Here is a 20,339-nt window from a genome sequence, read left to right as displayed (position 1 = left end):
GGGGACCCCAGTTTAGTTGTGATCTCAGCCTCATCCACCGGGCTGAAGGATGAGTTCGGAGCCCTGGGGACCCAGCAGAAGTGGATAGGGTGTCAGTAGAGTCTGGACAACAGGAATCTTAGAAAAGGACGCACAATCATAAGTTCCCATGCATCCCCATCGGCTGGTCGTGAAGATAATAGTTTCAGCAAAACCTTGTCTTTGTTCCCAGCAAGGATACCAGTCTGGATGGCGAGGTGAAGTCTGAAGGGATCCAGGCTCTGGACTTTACATGGTGGCTTGTCAAAGTCTCTTAGGAAGTCCATATGGAAACAGGGAAAAACAGGAAGCATGCAAGAAGATTCACATAGCTAAGCCATCCTGAGTGGGGCAAAACCAGTGTTATCAGGGGCAGAAACAAGAGAACCTACACAGCAGCTCAGATTAATTTGAATATTCATTACCCTGTCAGTTTTATTATAGTTTCAGACTTTAAAATGAGGGATCTCAGTCGGCCAGGCTAGAAACAGTGTTCTAAATTGCCCTGAACCCTGCACAGCACTGGGGCGTCTAGAAATCGCATTATATCTTCAAGGATCCCGAAGGTGCCAGTACCTGGCAGGTCCCATCATCTGTTTGCAGGTCTGCAATCCCAGAGCTTGTCAGGCCGGACTCTGTGACACACACGTTTCCAGCCTGACGCCAATCATGAATGATGAAGCTTCTCGTCCCTGCCACATCTGGACTGAGGAGTCATTTTACATCAGCAGGGCTGTGTTTTTCCACTTGTGTTCATCACCAACAAAGAAAAATATTTTGAAAGGAAGGCACGAGGCACCCCCAGCCCCAGACACTCCTGCCCTTGTGCGAGCGTCTTCATGTGCTTGGCCATGACCTGGGGCAGGGCTCAATCGCGCCCAGCTTGCACATTTGCAGGGTAAAGCAGAGTCCCCCTGTTGACAGGCTGAGTAAGGATGCAGTGCCAGAGACAGAGCACTGAGCAGGTGTAGCTTAAAAGGAAAGCCAGAGCCTCTGTCCCCTAGCTACAGAGAGGCAACAGTCCAAGGATAAAATCTGCAATCAATCACTGTTGATAATTAACATCAATTGGTGTTACTGAGGGTTAATAACTCATATTAATGCTACTACTGATTATTATCTATTTGTCAATGCCTAGAGACAGTTTTCAGTGTCACAGCCAGCAGTCAGGGGCAGGGAGGAGATGTGGCAAGGTACTAATGTTATGTAAGAGATAAAAGCCATAAAAACTGGGATGCTGTTAAAATCCTACCATGCACAGGATGGCCCCCCACAACCACCTAAAGAACTGTCCACTCTAAAGGTCAATAGAATTAAGGTTGAGAGACCCTGATTTAATTGTGTGTTTTCCTCAAGTTTCCCCCCAGGCCCACTGTCCCTTCTGAACCGGCCAGGGTCATTGTACTTCCATCTCCAGCTATTTCTGTATCTGCTCAGGGTTCAGAGTTTGACTCTACCACTTGGAGTTCAAGGGCAGACTTAAACAGGTCTCTCTCACACACACAGCGTGTGTGACCTTGGGCAAGTTATTTAACCTTTCTGAACCTCAGTTTTTCATTGAAAAACAGGCATGATACCTTCCTTGTTGGGTTTCTGGAATAAGAAAAGGAAAGGCCTACAGAGAACCTCATACAGAGCGTAAATCACAGAGAACATGTTACAAAGCTGGACTCTCAGCAAAGAAAGTTAGAATAATCAATTCTTTGGATGGAAAATATAAGATTAGCTCTTTAGCTCACATTTATGAAATATACATTCTAAAAGGCTTAAAGTCCCAGCTATAAAGCAGTAAGATTTTTTCCAAAAATGCAAATTTGTTTTTACAACCTCAGAAGAAGGGAAACTTTTTTTACATAAAAAGAAATCTTAAAGAAAAGAGTAGTAAGTTTGAGCACATTGGCATTAATAAATATACAGAGTTCCAGAAAAACATCTATTTCTGCTTTATTGACTATGCCAAAGCCTTTGACTGTGTGGATCACAATAAACTGTGGAAAATTCTTCAAGAGATGGGAATACCAGACCACCTGATCTGCCTCTTGAGAAATTTGTATGCAGGTCAGGAAGCAACAGTTAGAACTGGGCATGGAACAACAGACTGGTTCCAAATAGGAAAAGGAGTACGTCAAGGCTGTATATTGTCACCCTGCTTATTTAATGAATATGCAGAGTACATCATGAGAAACGCTGGACTGGATGAAGCACAAGCTGGAATCAAGATTGCTGGGAGAAATATCAATAACCTCAGATATGCAGATGACACCACCCTTATGGCAGAAAGTGAAGAGGAACTCAAAAGCCTCTTGATGACAATGAAAGTGGAGAGTGAAAAAGTTGGCTTAAAGCTCAACATTCAGAAAACGAAGATTATGGCATCTGGTCCCACCACTTCATGGTAAATAGATGGGGAAACAGTGGAAACAGTGTCAGACTTTATTTGTTTGGGCTCCAAAATCACTGCAGATGGTGACTGAAGCCATGAAATTAAAAGATGCTTACTCCTTGGAAGGAAAGTTATGACCAACCTAGATAGCATATTCAAAAGCAGAGACATTACTTTGCCAACAAAGGTCCGTCTAGTCAAGGCTATGGTTTTTCCAGCGGTCATGTATGGATGTGAGAGTTGGACTGTGAAGAAGGCTGAGCACGGAAGAATTGATGCTTTTGAACTGTGGTGTTGGAGAAGACTCTTGAGAGTCCCTTGGACTGCAAGGAGATCCAACCAGTCCATTCTGAAGGAGATCAGCCCTGGGATTTCTTTGGAAGGACTGATGCTAAAGCTGAAACTCCAGTACTTTGGCCACCTCATGCGAAGAGTTGACTCATTGGAAAATACTCTGATGCTGGGAGGGATTGGGGGCAGGAGGAGAAGGGGACGACAGAGGATGAGATGGCTGGATGGCATCACTGACTTGATGGACGTGAGTCTGAGTGAACTCCGGGAGTTGGTGATGGACAGACAGGCCTGGCGTGCTGCGATTCATGGGGTCGAAAAGAGTCGGACACAACTGAGCGACTGATCTGATCTGATGTTCAAGAAAGAACCCCATAAATAAAACTACAAGCAAACTACAGACTGGCAGAAATATTTGTGACAAACAATGATAAAGATATAGTATTAAAACTTTATTTTAAAATACCTAAAAATTAATAATAAGAGGAAAATAACCCAATAGAAAAATGAGCAAAGGATATAAACAGCAATTCAGAAAATAAGTAAAATGGGAGCAATGAACAGATGAAGAAATGCTCAGCATCACTAATATTCAAGAAAATGAAAATTAAAATAATGAGTTACTCTTTTTTACTTATCACATTGCTTAAAATTTTATGTCTGACAATATGATGTTTAGAATTATTTGGGGAAGTGGTACTTCCATATTGTACAGATGAGAGTGAACATTGGTACACACACTTTGAAAAGACAGTATGATATAATCTTTTATATCTATGAATGAACCTACCCTATAAACCAGAAGTTCTATTCCTGGATATTCGTTCTAGAGGGCAGAATTATTTGTGTTGTTGCTATTTAGTCATTAAGTCACGTCCAACTCTTTTGCAACCCATGGACTGTAGCTCACCAGGCTCCTCTGTCCATGGGATTTTGCAAGCAAGAATACTGGCATGGGGTGCCATTTCCTTCTCCAGGGGATCTGTCCAACACAAGGATTGAACCCGAGTCTCCTGCATTGCAGGCAGATTATTTACCACTGAGCTACCAGGGAAGCCCAGTATCATTTGTAATATGCAGTAAAACCCAGAAAACAACACAGAAGTCCAATGATAATGAAATAGCTAAATAAAATGTGTATATTCACACAACAGACTAGTATAAAGAATTGAAAGGGTAAGTTTACCCTTTCAATTTGTATTCTATTTGTATCAACAGGGAAAGATTTCAAAAATACATACTTGAGGAACTTCTGCTTCCCTATAAGGCAGAGTAATAGAAAGTGATTTCAGTTCAGTTTCTCAGTCGTGTCTGACTCTTCGGACCGCATGGACTGCAGCATGCCAGGCTTCCCTGTCCATCACCAACTCCTGGAGCTTGCTCAGACCGATCAGTCGAGTCAGTAATGCTATCCAACCATCTCATCTTCTGTCATCCCCATCTCCTCCTACCTTCAATCTTTCCCAGCATCAGGGTCTTTTCTAATGAATCAATTCTTTGCATCAGGTGGCCAAAGTATTGGAGCTTCACCTCAAGCATCAGTCCTTTCAATGAATATTCAGGACTGATTTCCTTTAGGATTGATTGGTTGGATCTCCTTGCAGTCCAAGGGCCTCTCGAGAGTCTTCTCCAACACCACAGTTCAAAAGCACCAGTGGTCCAACACTCACATCCATACATGACCACTGGAAAAACCACAGCTTTGGCTAGACAGACCTTTATTGACAAAGTAATGTCTCTGCATTTTAATATGCTGTCTAGGTTTGTCATAGCTTTTCTTCCAAGGAGCAAGCATCTTTTAATTTCATGGCTGTAGTCATCATCTGCAGTTATTCTGGAGCCCAAGAAAATAAAGTCTCTCACTGTTTCCATTGTTTCCACATCTATTTACCATAAAGTGATGGGACCAGATGCCATGATCTTAGTTTTCTGAATGTTGAGCTTTAAGCCAGCTTTTTCACTCTCTTCTTTCACTTTCATCAAGAGGCTCTTTAGCTCCTCTTCCCTTTCTACCGTAAGGGTGGTGTCATCTGCATATCTGAGGCTATTGATATTTCTCCGGCAATCATGATTTTAGCTTGTGCTTCATCCAGCCCGGAATTTCGCGTGATGTACTCTGCATATAAGTTAAATAAGCAGGGTGACAATATACAACCTTGACATACTCCTTTCCCAATTTGGAACCAGTCCAGTTCTAACTGTTGCTTCCTGACCTGCATACAGATTTCTCAGGAGGCAGATCAGGTGGTCTGGTATTCCCATCTCTTTAAGAATTTTCCACAGTTTGTTGTGGTCCACACAGTCAAAGGCTTTGGTGTAGTCAATAAAGCAGAAGTAGATGCGTAATACTAGAAGTTCTAGCCAGAATAATTAGGCCAGAAAAAGAAATAAAGGGCACCTAATTGTGTCATCTGTGAACAGAGGTAATTTTATTTTTTCCTTTCCAATTTAGGTGCCCTTTATTTCTTTCTGGCCTAATTATTCTGGCTGGAACTTCTAGTTCACACTGACTAGAAGTGGCAAAAGCAGACATCCTGTCTTGTTCCTCCTCTTAAGGAAAAACTTTCAGTCTTTCATTATCGAGTATGATATTCACTGTGGGTTTCATATATGGCCTTTATCATGTTAGGGGAATTCCCTTTGGGGCTTCCCTGACGGCTCAGATGGTAAAGAATCCTCCTGCAATGTGGGATACCTGGGTTCCATCCCTGGGTTAGGAACCCTAGAGGAGGCCATGGCAACCCACTCCACTATTCTTGCCTGGAGAAGCCCCATGGACAGAGGAACCTGGCAGGCTACAATCTACAGATTCGCAAAGAGTCAGACACAACTGAGGGATTAAGCACATAAACATATATAGATATACATATAAATACACATTTTTTAATGTCTGGAAGCTCACACACCAAAATTGTAAAAATGGAGAAAAAGGAAAGGGGCAAGGTATAGACTGTAGGGAATGGAATAGTTGCTTTTGCTCCAGTATTCCAATGTTTAAGAAAATGTATTTGTGCACTACTTGTAAAATTAAAATTAAGATCACAGTAGCTAGTGTTTAGTTTTCCTTGTCACCAGTGGGTATTGTAGATGTCAGGGTAGAGTCTGTCCTCGCTACAAGCAGGTGGGGTTTTTTTTAATGGACTATCAGGTTTCTCCCTGAGAATCCCTCCAACCCACAGCAAAAGCCCCAAGGCACTTGGCCGCACAGGCTTTTCAGTCCCACCTATGTCTGTTGCCCCCTGGTGGTGATGCTGAGTAACTGCTGCCTTTTCCTGATGTCAGTGGGAGGGGCCAGGCTAGAAAGCAGCCCTTGCCTCAAAATGGCTCCAGGCATGTGCATAGCTGGGGCTGGGGTCTTATAGCTGATGGACAGGCCTCAGGATGCAGCTCTTTCTGGATATTTGGCCCTGATCTGCTTTCCTCGAGTGGGCTGCAGACAGAGGGTACTTGGCCAGAGCAAGGCTGGAGCGAGCCCTGTCCCTGGCTGAGTTTTAGCACCTCTTCCTGTTCCATGACTCTGTCCTTCCTTCAGGGGCAGGAACAGGCTAGCACAGGAGCTGGAGTCCTGGGGCCTCAGCGTGGATCCCTATGGAGAGAAGCCCCATCCTTGGCCCTCTGAAAGGGAATCACTTAGCTGAGGCTCTAGAGCTCCAGCTGCCTGAAGCCATGACCACTCACATGTGCCTATGACCCAGCTTTGCATGAAGCTGGGGTCAGGGCTCAGTCTCTGTCCGGAGTCATAGTTCAGTCTGTGATCCCTTTGGGGTCAGAGTTGGATCAGGTTCTGAGCTCAGACTGGGGTCAAGGTTAGGGCTCAGGCTGGGGCTGGGTCAGGTCCCAGTCTCCATCCAGGATCAGGATCAGGAGGAGGACCAGAGCCTCTGGGCTCTAAAGGCAAATCCGTTTCTCTTCTCAGGTTTTCAGGTCAATCTCAGAGTCCCAAAGTGATTTTTCCCCTGAGCAGAAATTACGGCCCCGCAGGAGCACCTGCTAAATGGGGGTGGGGCAGGGTGGGACAAGGGGAGTGGCAGGGTGGGGGAGGCGCACCGGCCCTCAGCCAGGCAGCACCTAGACAATGCGACACTTTGTTCTCTAACTGAAGAAGGCGCGCGCTTTGATTTGTGTATGGATAACTCATTTCTTGATAAACTTTAAACTTCCCGCAGACTTTGCCCTCCTCCCAGAGCAGGCTTTCTCCAGCCAGGCCTGACGAGAGGCGCTACGTGTGGGAGGTACAGGCCCAACCGTCCCTGGCACATGCCCAGTGTGGGTAATTGTCCCTATTTTGCAGAAGGAGAAACCGAGGTACCCGAGGTCACCTGGGAAAGTGTTCTCTGAGTTGGGACTGGGATCCAGGTCTCCAGGTTCCCAGCCCCAGGAGCTGTCTGGGGCCCAAGCTGCATGCTGTCATTCACGGAAAGATTCGGACTCAACGTTTCACATGCTTATTTTGGGGTTGAAGAGGCTATTACCCACTAACTAAAGGTGCTGGAAGATCCCCTGGAGAAGAGAAGAGCAGCCCACTCCAGTCCTCTTGCCGGGGAAATCCATCCCATGGACAAGGGAGCCTGGTGGGCTACAGTCCACAGGGTTGCAAAAGAGTCAGACACAACTTAGTGACTCATCAACAACAAAGGCGCTGGGAGCAGAGTCCCTAGAGCTCCGGGACATCATCACCAAGGAAAGGCGCCCACCAGCCACTGAGAGGCGAAAATGAAGTGCACCCCCAACGCCGTCCTTCCCTGCACCCGCACACCAGACTTTCTGGATGGGGCAAGGTATCCCCTGCAGAAGACAAAGGACTCCATGGCCGAGGAGGGATGGACCCCTTCACTCACTCTCCTCACAGTAGGGAGATCATGGCCCAGAGAGGGCAGGAGAGCTACCCAGGGTCACACAGCTGGTCAAAAGAAGAGCTAGAGTGCCATGCGGCCAGCCACTCCTCCCTGAACCACAGGACAAGGGGCAGTGCCCCTGAAATGTGGCCCTGTATCCAGAGATCGTACTGGGATGCCGGGGCTGGGGGCTGAAGGCCAGTGGAGAGCTGCAGGGTGGGGGTCCAGGCCTGAAGCCCCACTGATGGTGGGCTTTGTGTTGCATAAGGCTCTCCGTGGCCAGTGGTCAGGAGAGGGCAGGAGTGGCCGGAGAGACCAAGGGTGGCAGGTTCTTCCCAATAAATGAATTCCTGCTGCAGGTGACAATATGGATGGATCTCAGAAACAAAAGCTGGAGGGAGCATCCTGGAAAGCTATCTACAGTGCGCTGCTGCTGCTGCTAAGTCGCTTCAGTCGTGTCCGACTCTGTGCGACCCCAGAGATGGCAGCCCACCAGGCTTCTCCGTCCCTGGGATTCTCCAGGCAAGAAGACTGGAGTGGGTTGCCATTTCCTTCTCCAATCTACAGTGTGCCACCATCTCCATAAAGCTCAAAAAGAAGAGTAGTAAGCAATAGATCGATTAGACACTTAGGCTTGCAGGTATAATAAAACCCTTTTTTTAAGAAAAGGAATGATAAACACGAAATTCAAGATAGTATATACATCCAAGGGGTCTTCAGAGAGTAGCGGACACATAACTAGGTGTGAATTACTGGAAATGTTCTAACTGGGGAGATGATTGATGGGCCATGGGTGTTTATTATATGATTAAACTTTATTACATTATGTTCTTTATATTATATGTATTATATTATTAAACTTTATATTTTACCTCTACAATAATGACTGTTTTTATCAAATTTGGCCTTCCCTGATGGCTCAGACAGTAAAGAATCTGCCCACAATGCAGGAGACCTGAGATCCATCCCAGGGTTGGGAAGATCCCCTGGCGAAGGGAAAGGCTACTCACTCCAGTATTCTTGCCTGAAGAATTCCAAGGACAGAGGAGCCTGGAAGGCTATAGTCCATGGGATCGCTAACTGTTGGACACAACAGAGCGACTTTCACATATCAAATTTACCATGTGCCAGACCCTTTAATAAACTCATTATATCCATGAGCTCATTATATCCTCACAACAGCTCTGTGAGGTGGGTGCCTATTTTACAGATGAAGAAACAGAGGCACCAGTGATTTGCTGGAGATCGTATAACTGATATGAGATCCTGGATTCTAATCCAGGCAGTCTGATTCCAGAGCCTGTGACCTAAAACCCTCTACCAAGCTACATATATTATTTATAAGTATCTTATTTTTAATGTAACTTTTAAAAGTTAAAATGTACAAGGAGAGATATGTTCCACGTGAGATATCGATGTCCCCACCTGTTCTTCCCTTCCCCTGGTAAAATCCTTCCCTCCCTCCCCATCTTTCCACCTCCCTTCCCACCTCCTCTCTGCCTACCCAACAGCCCACACTCATCTTCTCTGGGCACCCAGCTTTCATTTGCAAGCAGGGCAACTGGTGCAGTCAAGGTTGACACGCCGAGCCAAGAAGATTAGGGGAGGAAACCTCCTTGGTCCCCACTTCAAGGACCTGAGGGCTGGACCAGAGCTGCCTACCCTGGGTTGGGAGGGGCAGTGAGTGAAGGAAGGTCTGGCTTCCCTCTGACGCCTTCTCTTGGCTTCTCCCTGCAGTGTGGTCCTCACTCTCTCCAAAGCAACCAGCCTGGCCCCACTCAACCCCTTTATTTATAAACCATATGTCCCCGTGTCCCTGCCCGTAACTTCTGTTTGTCCAAAGCCTTAACTGCGTCCTCTGAGGACCAGAGGTCCTGGAGCACTGGGAGGGGCCCGGGGCAAGCTGTGTTCAGGGATGTTCAATTGTGCCCCTCCCCCTGCTCAGGAACCTACAGGGACTCCCATGAAGGTTGCAGGACCTGATGCATAGAACTTGCTCAAAAACTGGCAGTTGTCCCCATTTAAAATGTTAATTTCTGTTGTTGCCTCCCAGGAGAAATTCCAGATGGCTTGGTCAGGTCCCTCAAAGTTGGGAGCGGAGGGGAAGTGACCCGTCTTCACTCACACAGCAAGGCAGTTTGAGGTTCTCCCCTCCTCACTGCACTGCCTTTCTACTCCGTGCTTCCTACCAGTACAGAGAAATGGAAAGAACTTGGGCCCAGACCATGGCTCTGAATCCTGGCTCTGCCCTTGCTGGCTGTGCAACTTTGAACTGGTTGCCTAACCTCTCTGACTTATAGTTTCTTCATTTTTAAAATATAAGCACGTCTGCTTTGTTCAATACTTGATACGCAGAACAGTGCTTGACAAGTAATAGTATCTCCAGAAACATTTCTCCATTAAATGAACGAGTGAATCCCTAAATCTCAGCTCATTTATGAGTATCAAGCAAAGCAATATGGATGAGAAATCTTGCACAGAGCAAACACACTGCTGCTGAGTCGCTTCAGTCGTGTCCGACTCTGTGCAACCCCACAGACAGCAGCCCACCAGGCTCCCCCGTCCCTGGGATTCTCCAGGCAAGAACACTGGAGTGGGTTGCCATTTCCTCCTCCAATGCATGAAAGTGAAAAGTGAAAGTGAAGTCGCTCAGTCGTGTCTGACTCTTAGCGACCCCATGAACCGCAGCCCACCAGGCTCCTCCATCCATGGGATTTCCCAGGCAAGAGTACTGAAGTGGGGTGCCATTGCCTTCTCCAAACACACAGCAGGACATTGTAGATGAGATTCCCCTTTGCCCCTTCATGGACCACTCTGAGGGCTCTAGCCTCCCTTCTGATCCTCCATCTCCAAAGCCCAGATCATCCTGAAATTCCCAGGCACAAACCTCCTGGAACCAAAGGAGCAGGCTCCGAGAGCCCCAGCCAGCCTCCTCCACAGCTTCCCTGCCTATCCTGTGGTCCCTTCACTCAGTGCCTAGAGAAACAGCACCTCCAGCCTCCTTGTTAGGTCCAACCTGCAAGGCCTGCAGCCCCGGACACCCCTGGACACCCCTTTCCTCTATTCTCTTTGATTCGGTAAACATTTCCCTCTCTCCGTGACCAGTGGAGGTGCACAGGTGGGCAGGCTGAGCGAGCTGAGAGCAGGGAGCCAGGTGAGTCTGACAACCATGCCCAGGTACCCACTGTGTTCGGAGCAATTCTGGAGGCTGTAAAGGCCTTCCCAGAAATGGATCGGGGCTGCCCCACGGGGACAGGGCAAGGCAGAGACAAGAAATGACCTCAGTGAAAAGCAGCCAGAGATGAGAGCTAAGGAAGGCTCAGGCAGCAGAAAGAGCTCCAGTCCAAGTGAGGACAGAGCCCCCAGGTGAGTGAGGGAAAAGCCTTTGTCTCTGGCTTCAGTTTTTCCAGCTCTTTAATGAGGGCAGGAGTGTAGATATGGGGGATTTGGTCAACTATCTGTCATCCCCGACTCTTCTCAGCTTCCTAGCATTATCACACATCGCATCATCACAGCTTGCTCCCACAGTCTCCATGGTCCCCACATGCAGACACGGCTGTCCCAGGACACCCAAGAGAACAGGCAGCTTCTACTTCCAGCCTGGCCTGCTAAGGAACCCTACCCACCCCCTTCTCGACTCCTTCCTCAATCTATTACACCCCAGAACCTGCCTTGTAGAGCTCACAAGGGATTAGCAGCCATCAGGGGGAGGGGGTAGGACCACGTGAGCATGAGATTGGGGCTGAGAAATAGTCCCCTTGCTCAGCCCTGGGCAGGGACCTATCTGGCTTCCTCAAGAGCTGGGCTGAGATGCAGGGTGGTGCTTCCACCCTCAGAAGCCCCAGCATGTGTGGAATAAAGGCCAGGTCTGTGGGTGCTGCCCAGTCCCCCCCTCCCTCAGCAGGGGGTTAGGTCTGGGTCTCAAGCACCTGCATCACGGCCGAGAGGGGTGGGAACGATGGTGCCCGTGGCCAGCCTCTGTGAAAGCCCACCATGACCCACCTTCCCCTCACCTCCATGCTGTTGCCTAACTGATTTGGGGGAGGGGTGCCCAGGTGCCCCAGCCCAGGAGAGGCTCAGGCAACTGGGAAGAAGGAGCATAGTGCAGTCCTGCACCTTCTAGAGCTGGACGGACCCTGTCCTGGCCGTGTGGGATAATCGGGTCTCCCAAAGCATCCTGGAGCTTCCAGGATGGAACCAAGGCCTCCATCCCTCTGCCCATCCCCCATAGCAAGTGCAGAGCCCAGAGGGTCTTAGCTGAGCTGGGGTCTGAATACAAAGACCCCTCCCAGGCCCACACTTGGGGAGAGGCCTTCTGGCATGTGATTTGGAAAAGCCTTTGAGAAAATCCTAGATCCAAGAGGGGTTTCCTGAACTCTCAAATTCAATCCTCCTTGTACAGTTGGGGAAATAAAGGCCCAGAGAGAAGGAACAAAGCCAAGCTTTCATGGGAAGTGGGTGTCAGAGGCAAGCCCAGAACCCTGGGCCCAGACTCCTAGCCCACGTCCACTGCTCTGGTGACAAGGGAGCCCCGGTGTGCCCAGCACGTCCTGGTGGCCCTGGGTCAGCCTGTTTCCAAGGCTCTGTATGAGATGGGGTTCAGCTTGGACTTACCCCCAGCCCACACCACCTTTGCCCACAGCCTGGGGAGACTGGCATGGACACGAGACTCCTCTGGTTCCAGCACAATGAAGGCCAGTCAATGATTCATGAAGGCTCTTTTCCAGGAAGCCTTCACTGTGTACATCAGGCGCCTGCTACTGGCCACAGTACAAGCCCCCCTGGACAGGGCCGGATGGGGATTAATCAGTGACGGGCCCTGAGGAAGGTCCTCCCCATCCTTCAGGCAGACTGTAAGCAGCCCACCCCCAACCCCTAGCCTCTCCCTCTCTCTCTCTCTCTCTGTGTCTCTCAACCTTTGTAATCTGTGTCTTCTGATAACTGGTTATTTTTCTCTCTTTCCGAGTCTCTCCCCTACCCGCTCCTTCTCAGTCTCTCTCGTGCACACACACACCCTTATCTGCTTCCCCCTTCCCCAGGGGCCCCAGTACCCTCACCCTGAACTCAACACTTGTCTCTCTTTCACCCTGTCCCCTTGCACCTGCCCTCAGGAGAGGTTCTCATAGAATAAGCACACCCCCATCCCTGAGGTTTTAAATAGGGGAATCTGAAAGCTGAGGAGCCCTCAGAGACGACGCCCAGGCTACAGTGACAATATGTGCTCTGTGGAAGATCAGTTGTCCAAAATAGTCATCGAATTGCTTTCAAAAGAGAGTTCTATGGACAAAAATAAGTTTGGTGAACACTGGCTTCAACAAGTTCTTTATTGCAGGACTTGTCAGAATCTCTACTACGATGAGTTTCCCAGAGGGCGATGTGCTTTTCAAAATTACCTCAGCCCCTGGGAAAACCGGTCAAGAGCTGAGGCAACCACAGAGGGCAGGAGAACTGCCCACACCATTCACTCAGGCCAGGTCTGGCCACAGGAATGGCACCTGTCAGTAAAATCCCATGGCTGCCAAGCTTTGTCTCAAAGCTAATTCTCCAGAATTTTCCCTCCAGCTTGAGGCAGCTTCACGGGAAGAAAGAGGGAAAGAAAAGTGAGCAGGGAGCTGGGAGCCCTCAGAATTTTCTGGAACTGAAGATTTGGGCCCAATGGAAACATTCCTAGGCTTGGTGTCTCGAGGCCCCACATTCCTGGAGGCAGATGCAGCGGCTCCTCCCAGAGCGGGAGGTCAGCAGTGCCAGCAGTGGAAATTCTTGGAGTTCATCTCGGATGGAAGGTGCTGCCGGCTCATCAGTCACAACCCGGACACATCAGCTAATCCTGGAACTTCACGAACAGTTTAACAGAGTCATCCTCTCCACAGAGCCCAGGAATCCTCTTGCAGGGTGTGGAGCAGATACAGAGCAGCGAGGCAGTGGGGAGAGAGAAAGAGGCAAACAGGCAGGGGACAGAGAGATCTGAGTGTACAGGGGACTGGTAAATGCCCGTGTCCCTGTCTTTGCTGCTAAGACCTGGAAATATGGGTGAACACACAGTGTGCTAGAACAGGAGCTCACAAATACTTCTTTCAAAATTGCAGGTGTATGCTTGTCGGCTCACACCTGCCAGAGGCTATAGACAGCGAGGGGCCATGTGCCCCTGGACTGTGGGAGAGGTTGCCTCCCAAACCGGCCTAGGTCAATGATTTGACCTAAGACACAAAACTAGCTCCATCCTTTTTGAGCATGGAACTCACCTCCCAGTGCTGATTCACAGGAATGTCAGCTGAGGAAGCGTGGTATGTGAAAATAGAGGTTGCCAGCATTTTTATCAAATGTATAATTTATTATGCATTTCTCACTGGCCAAAAAGGTAAAAACACCACCACGTTATGTGTAATGTGCCCAAGCAAGAAGATCTGACTTGGCGAGGCAAGGAAGGAGTCTGATCTCTACCAGGCTCCCAGGAGCTTGCTTTTCCCAGAAGGCAGTACCACACGGACTACCTGGAACTCAGCACATGCCAGTCTGCTCTGTGGTCTGGGTAATGTGCCTTCGTTGTGTTCAAAAACTCAAGCTCGGCGATTTAAAGTCTCCTTGGAATTCAGACAAATCACCCCAAATGTGTGAGATGTTCACATCAATTCAGTGGCAAGCAGATGCTATAGGAGGTTCCACTGTCACCTCGGGCATCACTGATTCCTGCTTTATGGCCATCACTCTTCACCACACCCACAGCCACCAAAGTATATTGACACCTAGCATGACCTGGGCATAGCCCACAGCTGTCAATGTCTACGTGATTATGACTAACTTTATTGGTTTTATGGGTTTAGGTTGTTTGGTTGGTTTTTTTTTTTTTTTTTTTTTAGTTCCTTAGAGGCATAGGTTATCTAAATTGCATTCTGGAAAATATAAGTGAGTGAAAATCACTCAGTCATGTCCGACTGTTTGTGGCCCCATGGACTGTAGCCCACCAGGCTCCTCTGTCTATGAAATTCTCCAGGCAAGAATACGGGAGTGGGTAGCCATTCCATTCTCTAGGGGATCTTCCCGACCCAGGGATCAAACCCAGGTCTCCTGCATTGTAGGCAGATTCTTTACTGTCTAAGCCACCAGGGAAGTCTGAAAAATATAAGCTAAGTTTTTGTAAAAAATAAAACCCACATTAAGTAAGGGGTCAAGGATATGTTAACCACTTTTCAGAATGTTCGAGAGTTCTGTCAATGGTGAGCTCCCACCCTTGAGAATTTTTTCATGTTTATTAATTCTTTGGGATTTCTTCTTTTGGACTGAGCTCATTGGTTGAATTCACTAAATCTCTACCCCCTCCCCGCTCTTTCCCTCCCTCTCTTTCATTTTTCTCCCCCAAAACAATACTTTTGTCCCTCCAAATTGTAGTTCCATTGGCTCAAGCAGTACTTGTTGAAAATGTATACCAGCTGCCCCTTCCTGAGCACAGCCAGGCCAGCCCTCCCAGGCTCATATTCTCCATGGAGGGCAGGCAGGTTTCATGTAAATTGAGCATAGCACCTGGTGTTGGACATCTTTTAAGATACATGACCATGAGCAGAGGAGGTTTCTTTAGCCTTTGGCCAGGGATTGGTCCTGGATGAGGCTGCAAGAGCTAGCAGAGCACTGGGTCTGTGTAGCTACACAAAGCTGTCCCGTGACTCTTCCATGAGAATCACTGGCAGGTTCTCAGGACAGATCAGAGGATGATCCAAATACAGTACTGTAGGAATGAGTTCTCCTCCACCACACACGGTTTCTAATTTGGACCTTACTGGATAGACACCTCTAAAAAAAAATATGGCTCAGACAGTAAAGTGTCTGTCTGCAATGCGGGAGACCCGGGTTCAAGCCCTGGGTTGGGAAGATACCCTGGGGAAGGAAATGGCAATCCACTCCAGTACTATTGCCTGGAAAATCCCATGGACAGAGGAGCCTGGTAGGCTACAGTCTATGGGGTCGCAAAGAGTCGGACACGACTGAGTGACTTCACCTTAAAGAGAAAGAGAGAGAAAATGCACTCTTTCCCACCTAGAGGTGATGTGCAAAATACATGTCTCGTGTGGCAAGGGCACTTATCTACCAAAAGCATCCCACAACTGTTGAGCTGGACAAGATCTTGGAGGTCTTTCATCCTGCTGATGACACTGTAACCCTTTAAGTGCTGAACTGCGAAGAGGTCTAGGGAAGGCTAGAGACTAGAGAAGCACCAGGGTAGCCCGAGACCAGACAGCTATGGGTGAGGGGTAGGGGGAGGTACTTGCAGAACTCAAAACATATGAAGGTTTTTTTTAATATTAACACATACATGCTACTATATATATATAATAGATAACCAACAAGGACCTACAGAGAACTATATTCAGTATTTTTGATAATCTATAAGGGAAAAGATTCTGAAAAAGGATATATACATATATATGATGTTGCTGTTGTTTAATCACTAAGTCATGTCCGACTCTTTGCGACCTCTTGGACTGTATAGCCTGCCAGGCTCCTCTGTCCATGAGATTTTCCAGGCAATACTGCAGTGGGTTACCATTTCATTCTCCCAGGAATCTTCTCAACCCAGAACCAAACCCACGTCTCCTGCATTGGCAGGTTGATTCCTTACTGTTCATCCATCAGGGAAGCCCTATATATATATAAAAAAACTGAATCTCTTTGCTATACACCTGAAACTAACACAACATTGTGTAAATCCACTATATTTCAATTAAAAAATAAAAATGAAAAACTTAATAGGGAAGAAATTAAAAGGAAATGAATATTTCTAATTCATTAAACCTAAGTTCATATTTAATATATATTAGTAATATGTTTGACTTGTACTCAACTTGGTGCCATTTAGTATTCAATTTAAGTAAAATTTGTTACTTAAAAATATTTTTGAAAACAAACAAAAAAGAATTGGTGAGGCCATACTAACCCACATGGCCAAAGATCAGTTCTGCCCTGACCCCATTCCTCATCAATACACTGGAAAAAACAGAAGCATACGCACACATCTATATACTGAGAATATGGTTTATTAAAATGAAGTAGAGTCATCTAAGCAGGACACGCTTGTTACAATTTCTGGGCTCCCTTCCCCTGCGGCCTCTCTGCACACCAGGGCCTGAGGTGTTGGTGGGAACTGTCTCTTGAAGGCCAGGAATGATGGCCCTGTTGGCAAGAGCCTCATTCGCCTTTCCTACTTCCATAATTTCCCCTTTTGAGGCACCAAGGACAGTAAACATCACCACCTGTGGGTCCTCGGCCCCCAGAATTGGCCCCTCCCTGGCCCCCAGATGATAGCAAATTCCACTCATCGTCCTCATTGTATTCTAATCCTAAAGAAAACAAGGCGTTGTGCCCAGCAGCTCGACCATAAAACATTAATCACTATCTCCTTCCTTGAGAGGCTCCTGTCTAGTGAAGGTGTGACCCCCAGGAGTGATGGAAAAATCCTAATGGCTCAGCACGTGGCCGGGCCACGCTATGGGTGGAGGCTCCTGGCACCAGTCCCTCCAGTGATTTTCCAGACTGGCTCCTGGCTTTGGTTGCAAGGACACTGAGGGCCAGCCTGGGATCCCCAGTAGGGAGTGAGCCCTGTTTGCTTCTACCAAATCTCCAAAAGGCACCATATCCTTGAGGCTAGGTGGCAAATGGATTCCCTAAGCCACCCATAGCCTTTTATTTGGGCCCTTTTGGAGCTCACATGAGCTTTGGAGATGGACAAGGATGCTGGGTTCAGGGAGAATTATGGGTCTCTAACCCCACTGAAAAATTCTGAAAGAGATGGGAATACCAGACCACCTGACCTGCCTCTTGAGAAACCTATATGCAGGTCAGGAAGCAACAGCTAGAACTAGACATGGAACAACAGACTGGTTCCAAATAGGAAAAGGAGTACGTCAAGGCTGTATATTGTCACCCTGCTTATTTAACTTATATGCAGGGTACATCATGAGAAACACTGGGTTGGAAGAAGCATAAGCTGGAATCAAGATTGCCAGGAGAAATATCAATAACCTCAGATATGCAGATGACACCACCCTTATGGCAGAAAGTGAAGAGGAACTAAAAAGACTCTTGATGAAAGTGAAAGAGGAGAGTGAAAAAGTTGGCTTAAAGCTCAACATTCAGAAAACGAAGATCATGACATCTGGTCCCATCACTTAATGAGAAGTAGATGGGGAAACCGTGGAAACAGTGTCAGACTTTATTTTTCTGGGCTCCAAAATCACTGCAGATGGTGACTGCAGCCATGAAATTAAAAGATGCTTACTCCTTGGAAGGAAAGTTATGATCAACCTAGATAGCATATTCAAAAGCAGAGACATTACCTTGCCAACAAAGGTCCATCTAGTCAAGGCTATGGTTTTTCCAGTGGTCATGTATGGATGTGAGAGTTGGACTGTGAAGAAAGCTGAGAGCCGAAGAATTGATGCTTTTGAACTATGGTGTTGGAGAAGACTCTTGAGAGTCCCTTGGACTGCAAGGAGATCCAACCAGTCCATCCTAAAGGAGATCAGCCCTGGGTGTTCATTGGAAGGACTGATGCTGAAGCTGAAACTCCAATACTTTGGCCACCTCATGCGAAGAGTTGACTCATTGGAAAAGACCCTGATGCTGGGAGGGAATGGGGGCAGGAGGAGAAGGGGACGACAGAGGATGAGGTGGCTGGATGGCATCACCGACTTGATGGGCATGAGTTTGAGTAAACTCTGGGAGTTGGTGATGGACAGGGAGGCCTGGCGTGCTGTGATTCATGGGGCCGAAAGGAGTTGGATACGACTGAGCAACTGAACTGAACTGAACTGAACCCCACTGAGGTCTCACAGCGTCTATGTCTGACCAGTTGACCAACCCCAGTCTTGATCCAAAGATCAACTCTTCTCCTATAGACCTCTCTAGAGCCCTTCACCCTGGAAGAGAAGGATTTATCAAAAGGAAAATACAAGTCCATGTGTGTGTGTGTGTGTGTGCTCAGTCACTTCAGTTGTGTCCAACTCTTTGTGACGTTATGGACTATAGCCTGCCAGGCTCGTCTGTCCATGGGGTTCTCCAGGCAAGAATACTGGAGTGGGTTGCCATGCCCTCCAGTGGGATCTTCCTGACCCAGGGATCAAGCCTGTGTTTCCTGCGGCTACTGCACTGCAGGTGGATTCTTTACCACTGAGTCACCAGGGAAGCGCATATGAGTTTATAAGTATCCCAGATTCCTGGATATTTAGAAACCCAGGACTGACCTGATACAGGAGGTCATATATATGTGTGACTAAAAGGCAACTTTGAGTTGACCTGAGCATTACTCACAGGTCTCTGGTTGATGTCCCCTGTAAAGGACTTTGGAAAATCATGCAAAAAGGTGTGACTCAGAACAGATGAGGCAATTGTGAAATCACAACTTTTTGCTCTTGTGAGTTTAATGGAGGGATAAATATTCTAGGATTCAGTAACTGCTGAATTACATCCTGCTTCCTTTTGGGCCAAGTGCTGAGGGCACAGCCTTCCGGGCCAACTGAGCCACCTTCCCGTGCAGGTCTCCCCTGAGCCATGGGGAGCCCAGTGGAGGAAGCAGCCTGTTATCTGGTCTCAGCATGGATGCAGCTGGGGGAAGAGGGGTTGGTGATAGGTGACCACGCCCCTCCATCAAAGCACCTCATGTGTGTAGTGGCTTGAATGCTCAGCAGCCGGGGAACCAAGGCTGAGTCATAGAACATTCCAGGAAATATACTCTCTTCATTAAATTTTGATGAACAAAACAGACAAGAGTTCTGATTGCTTCAGAAGCTCTGTTTCAATTCAGTTACTCTCCTAAAGCCTCCCCTCTGTGCTGGGCTAGACAGAACATGAGCAGAGTTGGGGATGACCCTTGGGAGAAAGAGGACCTAAAGCCCTGAACCCACAGGCTGGAAGATGAGGCGTCTGGGGCAGCCTGGCCCCATATGCTTTTTCCCCAGGCCTGAATGGTGCATTATTATCCCTCAGGGTGTAGCATTGTCCTGCTCCTTCCCATATATGCTAGTGGGAGAGGACAACTTCTGGATGAACAAGTTTATCAAATATTTTCCTCCCAAATAGAGAGAGGGGCAGTCAGGCCTGAGGGCACTGGGTGGGGCCAGGACCAGAGGAGCAGTCTTGGGCCAGATGTTAACAATAGGCCCCAAGCAGACACAATATCCAGCTGGCCCCCAAATAAATGGCATTTCTCCTGGTGCTGGAATCCCCTTCAGTCAGTTATTATTTGCCCTTACTTTTTCCTCTCAACACCCTCCAGGCAAAGGAAGCCTAGCTGGCCCAGAGGTAAATGTAGTGGGAGTCTTGACAAATGGGACAGTACCACACAGTAGAAAGAGCCCAATCTTTGAAGCCAGAGAGAGCAAATTCAAATCCCAGCTTGGCCACAAACACACTGTGTGGGCTTGGGCAAGTTATTTCATCTTCAGGGCCCTTAGCATCCTCTAGAAAAGGAGGCTGTTATCTCTGCCTTCCAAAGGTATTGTTACGATTAGAAAAGCTGTATGTGAAGTCCAAGGGGAGTTCCTCAACCTCTTCTTCAGGCTCTGTATCCTGACACTAAAATTCTAGAAGTTAAAACTAAACAATTAACTAAGAAAGGCCCTTCTCTGGAATGGTCAGAGGATGGCAAAGGAAGAGCAGGGGTTGAGGTGGGTGTGCCCAGGGCCCCTGATGGGGACTGAGAGGGCTTCACACCTTATCTTGTCTGATGGGGACAAGATAAGGAGATAAGCCCAGAAGGGCTGTGAGAGAGAGTCTCGGCACACCTGCTCGGGTAGGCCTAGCTGCCACAGGCCAGCCCAGACCCT

Source organism: Bos indicus x Bos taurus, chromosome 4 (genome assembly GCF_003369695.1).
Source record: "Bos indicus x Bos taurus breed Angus x Brahman F1 hybrid chromosome 4, Bos_hybrid_MaternalHap_v2.0, whole genome shotgun sequence".
NCBI classification, from domain to species: domain Eukaryota; kingdom Metazoa; phylum Chordata; class Mammalia; order Artiodactyla; family Bovidae; genus Bos; species Bos indicus x Bos taurus.
The sequence above is the reverse complement of the archived record's forward strand: the minus strand, read 5'-3'. Positions refer to the sequence as shown.